Source organism: Dendropsophus ebraccatus, chromosome 12 (assembly GCF_027789765.1).
Source record: "Dendropsophus ebraccatus isolate aDenEbr1 chromosome 12, aDenEbr1.pat, whole genome shotgun sequence".
Lineage (NCBI taxonomy): Eukaryota > Metazoa > Chordata > Amphibia > Anura > Hylidae > Dendropsophus > Dendropsophus ebraccatus.
The window spans coordinates 38,992,042-38,998,160 of record NC_091465.1 but is presented as its reverse complement, the minus strand read 5'-3'; the positions used below and the strand labels follow the sequence as shown (position 1 = coordinate 38,998,160).

The window sequence follows — 6,119 nt, the reverse complement described above, 5'->3', positions numbered from 1 at the left end:
CTGAATGATCGATTAGCCACCGGTTTTCTGCATCTAACCTTATAATATGTCCCTATAGCGCACAGGGTGCTGAGGATAAAAATAAGTTCCTGATCTTCATCCCCTGTGCCGTTTTTGTGTACTTGTTGCTTAATATTTATGATAATGAAGCGATTTGGTGCACTGGTGGTGGGACTACCACTCAACACCAATTCACTGCAGCCGTCCCTTCTAGTGAATATTTATTAGAAGGGACAAGTGGACCGGCTGGGTGCACTGAGAGTGGTAGTGCCACCCCCAGTGCACCAAAACACCTTATTAGCCTATTGATTAAACTGTAAATTACAAAACAACGGTACCAAGGATGAGGGTAAAAAACATACCTTTATCCTCAGGGCCCCATGCACTATAGTAGTGTATATGTATATGTTTGTCTATTGTTATAAGGTTCTCAATATCTTTTCTATTCTGCAACTAACAGGATCGAGGAAGACGGAGAGGACGAACTGGATGGGTAAGTACATCATTAAAAAATGAAGGTATTGAAGGAGATTTATTTCCTTGAAATAAAAGGGGAGGGAGGAGTTATCAAGAGTGTAGTCCTGAATTTTTGTGTCAAAAAATCGCACATTTTTGTGCGATCGATTTCTTGCTGAAACTTTTTCCACTTTTAGATCCTGGTTCACCTTACAGCTATGTTTTTTGATAATGGCAGCAGTTTAAAAAGATATTGATCATGATTGGCCGTAATCGCTGTAAAAAAAATTACGTTGTGAGAACATACCCCAGCAACATGAAATCTTATACTTAGAAATAAGGCATAAATGTTCTTTTTAATACATAAAGGTTCTCTTTAATACATCATGGGAATTTAAGAATAAAAATAAATCTTGGAGTTTAAGGTCATAATTTAATGAGAAATTACAATAGATAAGATTTAATGTGATTTTTAGATAGGACACTGTCAACAATCCTAACCACAGCCATGTTTATTGCTACAGAGACTACGACTACCCACCACACCGGGGAGGCCCTAGTCTGGACACCATCTTGTAAGTATGAAAAAGGAGCAGAGCTGAAGTCATACTGGGTGGGGTTTATGGGTGGATGTAATGAGTCCACCAATTATATCTCCCACCCTCTGCTTGTCCTCACCACACACACACACAGAGGAACATTAAGCACGGTCGAGAGTTCCTATATTCTCTTTGGGGAAGGGTAGGCTGCGGTTACATCGCTCTGACTTTGGCTTAACAGGGGTCAGGCGTTATGGAAACTCACTGCCTGATCCCTATCACCATCGACATTTTCTATCGACATTGTTCGTGACGTCATTGCAGAGTTCTGCTCCACTATTCATTAGAAGGAGGAGTAGGCCCTTGGCGGATTGGTGCACTGAAGGTGGTAGTCCCACATCCAGTGGACCATACTGCCTCATTAGCATGTGCATTACACAACCAAGTACACGCAAACTGCACCGAGTAGGAAGGTAACAAACTTCCTACATTTTCAGCCTCCTGTCCACTATAGGAATGTGTCAGCAGGTTAGATGCTAATAACTTGCTGACAGTTTCCCTTTAAATGTAGAATATTACTGTAGAGGTAAATAAAGTCGCCTATAAATACTGTAAGGAAAGAATTATCATGATATACATAGCTGTAAGTGCTACTGTCCTATATAAAAGTAATGTGCTCAATGATTTTGGTTTGGAAAATTATTAATTTATTTCTCCCCATTTCTTCTTAGGAGCACCAGCAGGAGGACCATCATGGACAGGTGAATACAAGTGATAATGTCTTTACATGATATATTTATACTAAGGGATAAACAGTCATCTAGAGTCGTCCTCTTTTTTTATCCTCGATCATTGAGAACAGCTTGATTTAGTTGTGGCCTAACAAACATAGTGTACCCGGCACTGTACCTAAACTTCCCCATCTACACCCCACTGATAGGGACATATCTGACCCCCTTCTCTCCAATGTAACATCTATTCTCCCATCACTATGTGTCACCAGAAGATATGTCTTATCTTAGGAAAGTCATGGTGGATTTTCTCTTTGTTTTGTAGACTTCGGGCACTGTTCTGCTGCTGCTGTACCATCAAAGACGACTAAAAGGTGAGTAACCAAAATCTCACTGATTTCCTTATTGTACTTAAGGCCCTATTACACGGGCTGATCTGGAGGAGCGAGCGAGCCCCAACCTGTCAGATCCGCGCTCGCATGCTCCTCGTTCCCGGCACTAATACACGTGCCGACAGAGAGCAGGTAAGAGCTGGTGGGCTGCAGGAGGGGCTTCCCGGATGATCTTTAGATCAACTGGAGAGCCCATAGGAGATAGCGGCCGTCTGCTTCCGCCGCTCTTATAGCTCGAAGCGACAGCCAGCAGGCTGTTATTGTTTCTTATTTTTTTCAACCTGTTGAAAGACATGGATCAGCCGACATTGTGCATGACGGCTCATCGTTGCCTTTTAACAGGAGATATTACACCAAGCAATTATCGGCCGCAATGGTCAATAATCGGACAAGTATGTTCTTTAATCGATTGGTGTAATAGGACCGTTAGCTTAATAATATTTATACATTTATTCATTTTACTTTTCTGATTGATATTTTGTTAATAGTTTTTTTTTTTTATATCTCTTATCTAGGTAACACAGTGCTATCGGCAGGAGGAGAAGACACCCGTAACATCTGAAGTGTCTGGAAAGGAGGAGACACCTGTAACATCCAGAGGTAAATTAGGTGTCGTTACCATCAGGAGGGACCATTTACCTCATATGGGGGAGGAGGAACCCCACAAGAACATCAAATTCTGGAGGTAAGGACTCTTGTAACACCTAATGCAGTCCGGAGGTGGCGCCCTTAAAGAGGGTTTTCAGGGATCTGAAGAGGTATTGCCTTTCCTTGCTTCTCAGCCACTTTCCTCCATTACTTACTCTCAGCAGCATACCTTCCCATCTGACTGAAGGGGTCAGGATGAGATGATGCGGTGAGTACTGTGTTGCAATCGCTGCATGTTGGATAAACCAGTGGTGGCCAATGTACACACAATGTTGCTGATGTTCTCACAACATCATGTATACCTTGGCCACGCAGTGAGCCTGGTTTCACCAACATGCAGTGATCACAACATAGTAGTTATCTCACCCTCATCCCTTTTGGCCAGATAAGAAAGTATCAGACTGAGGTAATTTGGAGGTTAGCGACCAGGGAGAGAGGAAAGGTTTCACCTTTTTAGATTCCTGGATAAACCTTTAAACATCATGAGGTAAATGGGGCGCCGTTACCATCAGGAGGAGCCATTTGCCTCTTTTGGGGGAGGAGGAACCCCACAATAACATCAGATATTGGAGGTGAGGATTCTATTAACACCAGATTGAATCCGGAGGTGGCGCCCATAAAGAGGTTGTCCAGACAGCTGAGGAGGTATTGCCTTTCCTTGCTTCTCAGCCACTTTCCTCCTTTACTTACTCTCAGCAGCATACCTTCCCATCTGACGTGAAGGGGTCAGGATGAGATGATGCGGTGAGTACTGTGTTGCGATCGCTGCATGTTGGATAAACCAGTGGTGGCCAATGTACACACAATGTTGCTGATCTTCTCACAACATCATGTATACCTTGGCCACAGCTGTGAGCCTGGTTTCACCAACATACAGTGATCACAACATAGTAGTTATCTCACCCTCATCCCTTTCGGCCAGATAAGAATGTATCAGACTGAGGTAATCAGGAGGTTAGCGACCAGGGAGAGAGGAAAGGTATTACCTTTTTAGATTCCTGGATAAACCTTTAAACATCAAGAGGTAAATGAGGCGCCGTTACCATCAGGAGGAGCCATTTGCCTCTTATGGGGGAGGAGGAACCCCACAATAACATCAAATACTGGAGGTAAGGATTCTTTTAACACCTGATTGAGTCCGGAGGTGGCGCTCTTAAAGAGGTTTTTCAGGGATCTGAAGAGGTATTGCCTTTCCTTGCTTCTCAGCCACTTTCCTCCTTTACTTACTCTCAGCAGCTTACCTTCCCATCTGACGTGAAGGGGTCAGGATGAGATGATGCGGTGACTACTGTGTTGCGATCGCTGCATGTTGGATAAACCAGTGGTGGCCAATGTACACACAATGTTGCTGATGTTCTCACAACATCATGTATACCTTGGCCACGGCGGTGAGCCTGGTTTCACCAACATGCAGTGATCACAACATAGTAGTTATCTCACCCTCATCCCTTTCGGCCAGATAAGAAAGTATCAGACTGAGGTAATTTGGAGGTTAGCGACCAGGGAGAGAGGAAAGGTATCACCTTTTTAGATTCCTGGATAAACCTTTAAACATCATGAGGTAAATGGGGCGCCGTTACCATCAGGAGGAGCCATTTGCCTCATATGGGGGAGGAGGAACCCCACAATAACACCAGATACTGGAGGTAAGGATTCTTTTAACACCTAATGTAGTCCGGAGGTGGCGCCCTTAAAGAGATTGTCAAGGGAGCTGAGGCCTTTCCTCGATTCTCAGCCACTTTCCTCCTTTACTTACTCTCTTTAGCTTATGACATCAAAAAACCTTCTCATCCTGCATGAAGAGGCAGGATGAGATGATGGAGTGAGTACTGTGTTGCGATCGCTGCACGTTGGACAAACCAGTGGTGGCTAATGTACACACAATGTTGCTGATGTTCTCACAACATCATGTATACCTTGGCCACAGCGGCAAGCCTGGTTTCACCCATGTGGTGTGAACGCAACATAGCATTTGCCTCGTTACCCTCAGCCCTTTAGGCCAGATAAGTATTAGACTGAGACAAAGGTAATCTGGAGGTCAGTGACCAGGGAGAGAGGAAAGCTCTAATCTTTTTAGATTCCTGGATAACCTTTTTAACCTATAGAGGTAAATGAGGCGCCGTTACCATCAGGAGGAGCCATTTACCTAATTTGGGGGAGGAGGAACCCCACTTTAAGATCAAATATTGGAGGTAAGGACTCCCTTAAGACCTAGCGGAGTCTGGAGGAGGCACCCAAAATAGCTAGTGGCAAATGGGGCGCCTTTACCAACTGGAGGATGCATTTGCCTTATATGGGGGCAAGGTTCCCTTTACCATTACAGACTAGATGACAGGACTCCATTAACACCAAGAGGTGTCAGGAGGAGGCCCCAATAACATAAATCTGGTGCCTCATTCCAGGAAGAAAGAGGGCCCCTTCAAAGGGACTTACTATCACCAGGTGGGTGTACGGCCATCAAGGGCCCCGATCATATGCAGGGGTAAGGGGGTATGAGTAGTTACTTTGTTAACATAAATCAGATGCCCCCTCCACCTGTGCACTCCTGCGGCATATGTGTGGTGTTGGGACAGGTGGTAGCGGGGCGAGAGCTCAGTGAGCGGCACTGGCTTACATATAATAATGAAAGCTTCTGAGCGGAAAAGAATGTCAGAGCATGCACAGATTGACTATGCTACTCTAAAATCGACTGCTTGCGGTTATGTGGGCATACAAAGCAGCAGCGCTCCTTCCAATCAGTAGGTAGTCCTGCTTGTGTACTTCTCTGCCCAATAGAAAATCTTTATGCAAGTTTCCCCATCCAGATATGTGCAGCAGGAGAGTCCACATTGTCAGCTAGTAAGCCATCCAGTCAGCTGGTCAGCCAGCCTTCCAATTATCCAGCCAGCAAGCAACTTAGCTAGCTATCCAGTCAGCCACCCTGCTAGCTACCCGATAAGTCAGCCACTACGTAATAAGTCAGCCAGCCAGGAAGCCATTCCAGAAGCAAGCAATCCAGAAGCCATTTAAGAAGTAATAAATCCAGACATCCAAGCAGACGATTATCCTGTCAGCCGTCCATCCATCCAGCCAGTCATCCAGTGAGCAAGCCATCCATCCAGCCAGCCAGCCAGTCATCCAGTGAGCAAGCCATCCAGCCAGTCATTCCACAGCCAGCCAGCCTTGATTCTCACATATATTCACAAGGTAAATACAAATGCTGCTTGCTGCCCAACCAGTTACAGCACCCCCTAGCAATTCCAGGAGGTCCCTACTATAACTCTGTGGCATGATTTTATTTTTCTTCTGGTAGGTCCAGCAGTTGCCAGCTATCACGCCAGCCTTCCACCTATCCAGCTGGTCAGCCAGCCAGC

At 45.1% G+C, this 6,119-nt stretch overlaps 1 long non-coding RNA gene across 2 annotated transcripts; it reads left to right on the top strand.

Annotated features, from left to right (window-relative positions):
* Window positions 1–459: 459 nt before the first annotated feature.
* LOC138769033 (uncharacterized) lies at window positions 460–6,118 on the top strand. Of its 2 annotated transcripts, XR_011359201.1 has the most exons (6): window positions 460–493; window positions 981–1,031; window positions 1,727–1,756; window positions 2,052–2,100; window positions 5,169–5,952; window positions 6,059–6,118. It is a non-coding gene; the product is annotated as an uncharacterized lncRNA (long non-coding RNA). The 2 variants fall into 2 exon arrangements; XR_011359200.1 differs by lacking the exons at window positions 5,169–5,952; window positions 6,059–6,118 and adding an exon at window positions 2,634–2,876.
* Window position 6,119: the final 1 nt, after the last annotated feature.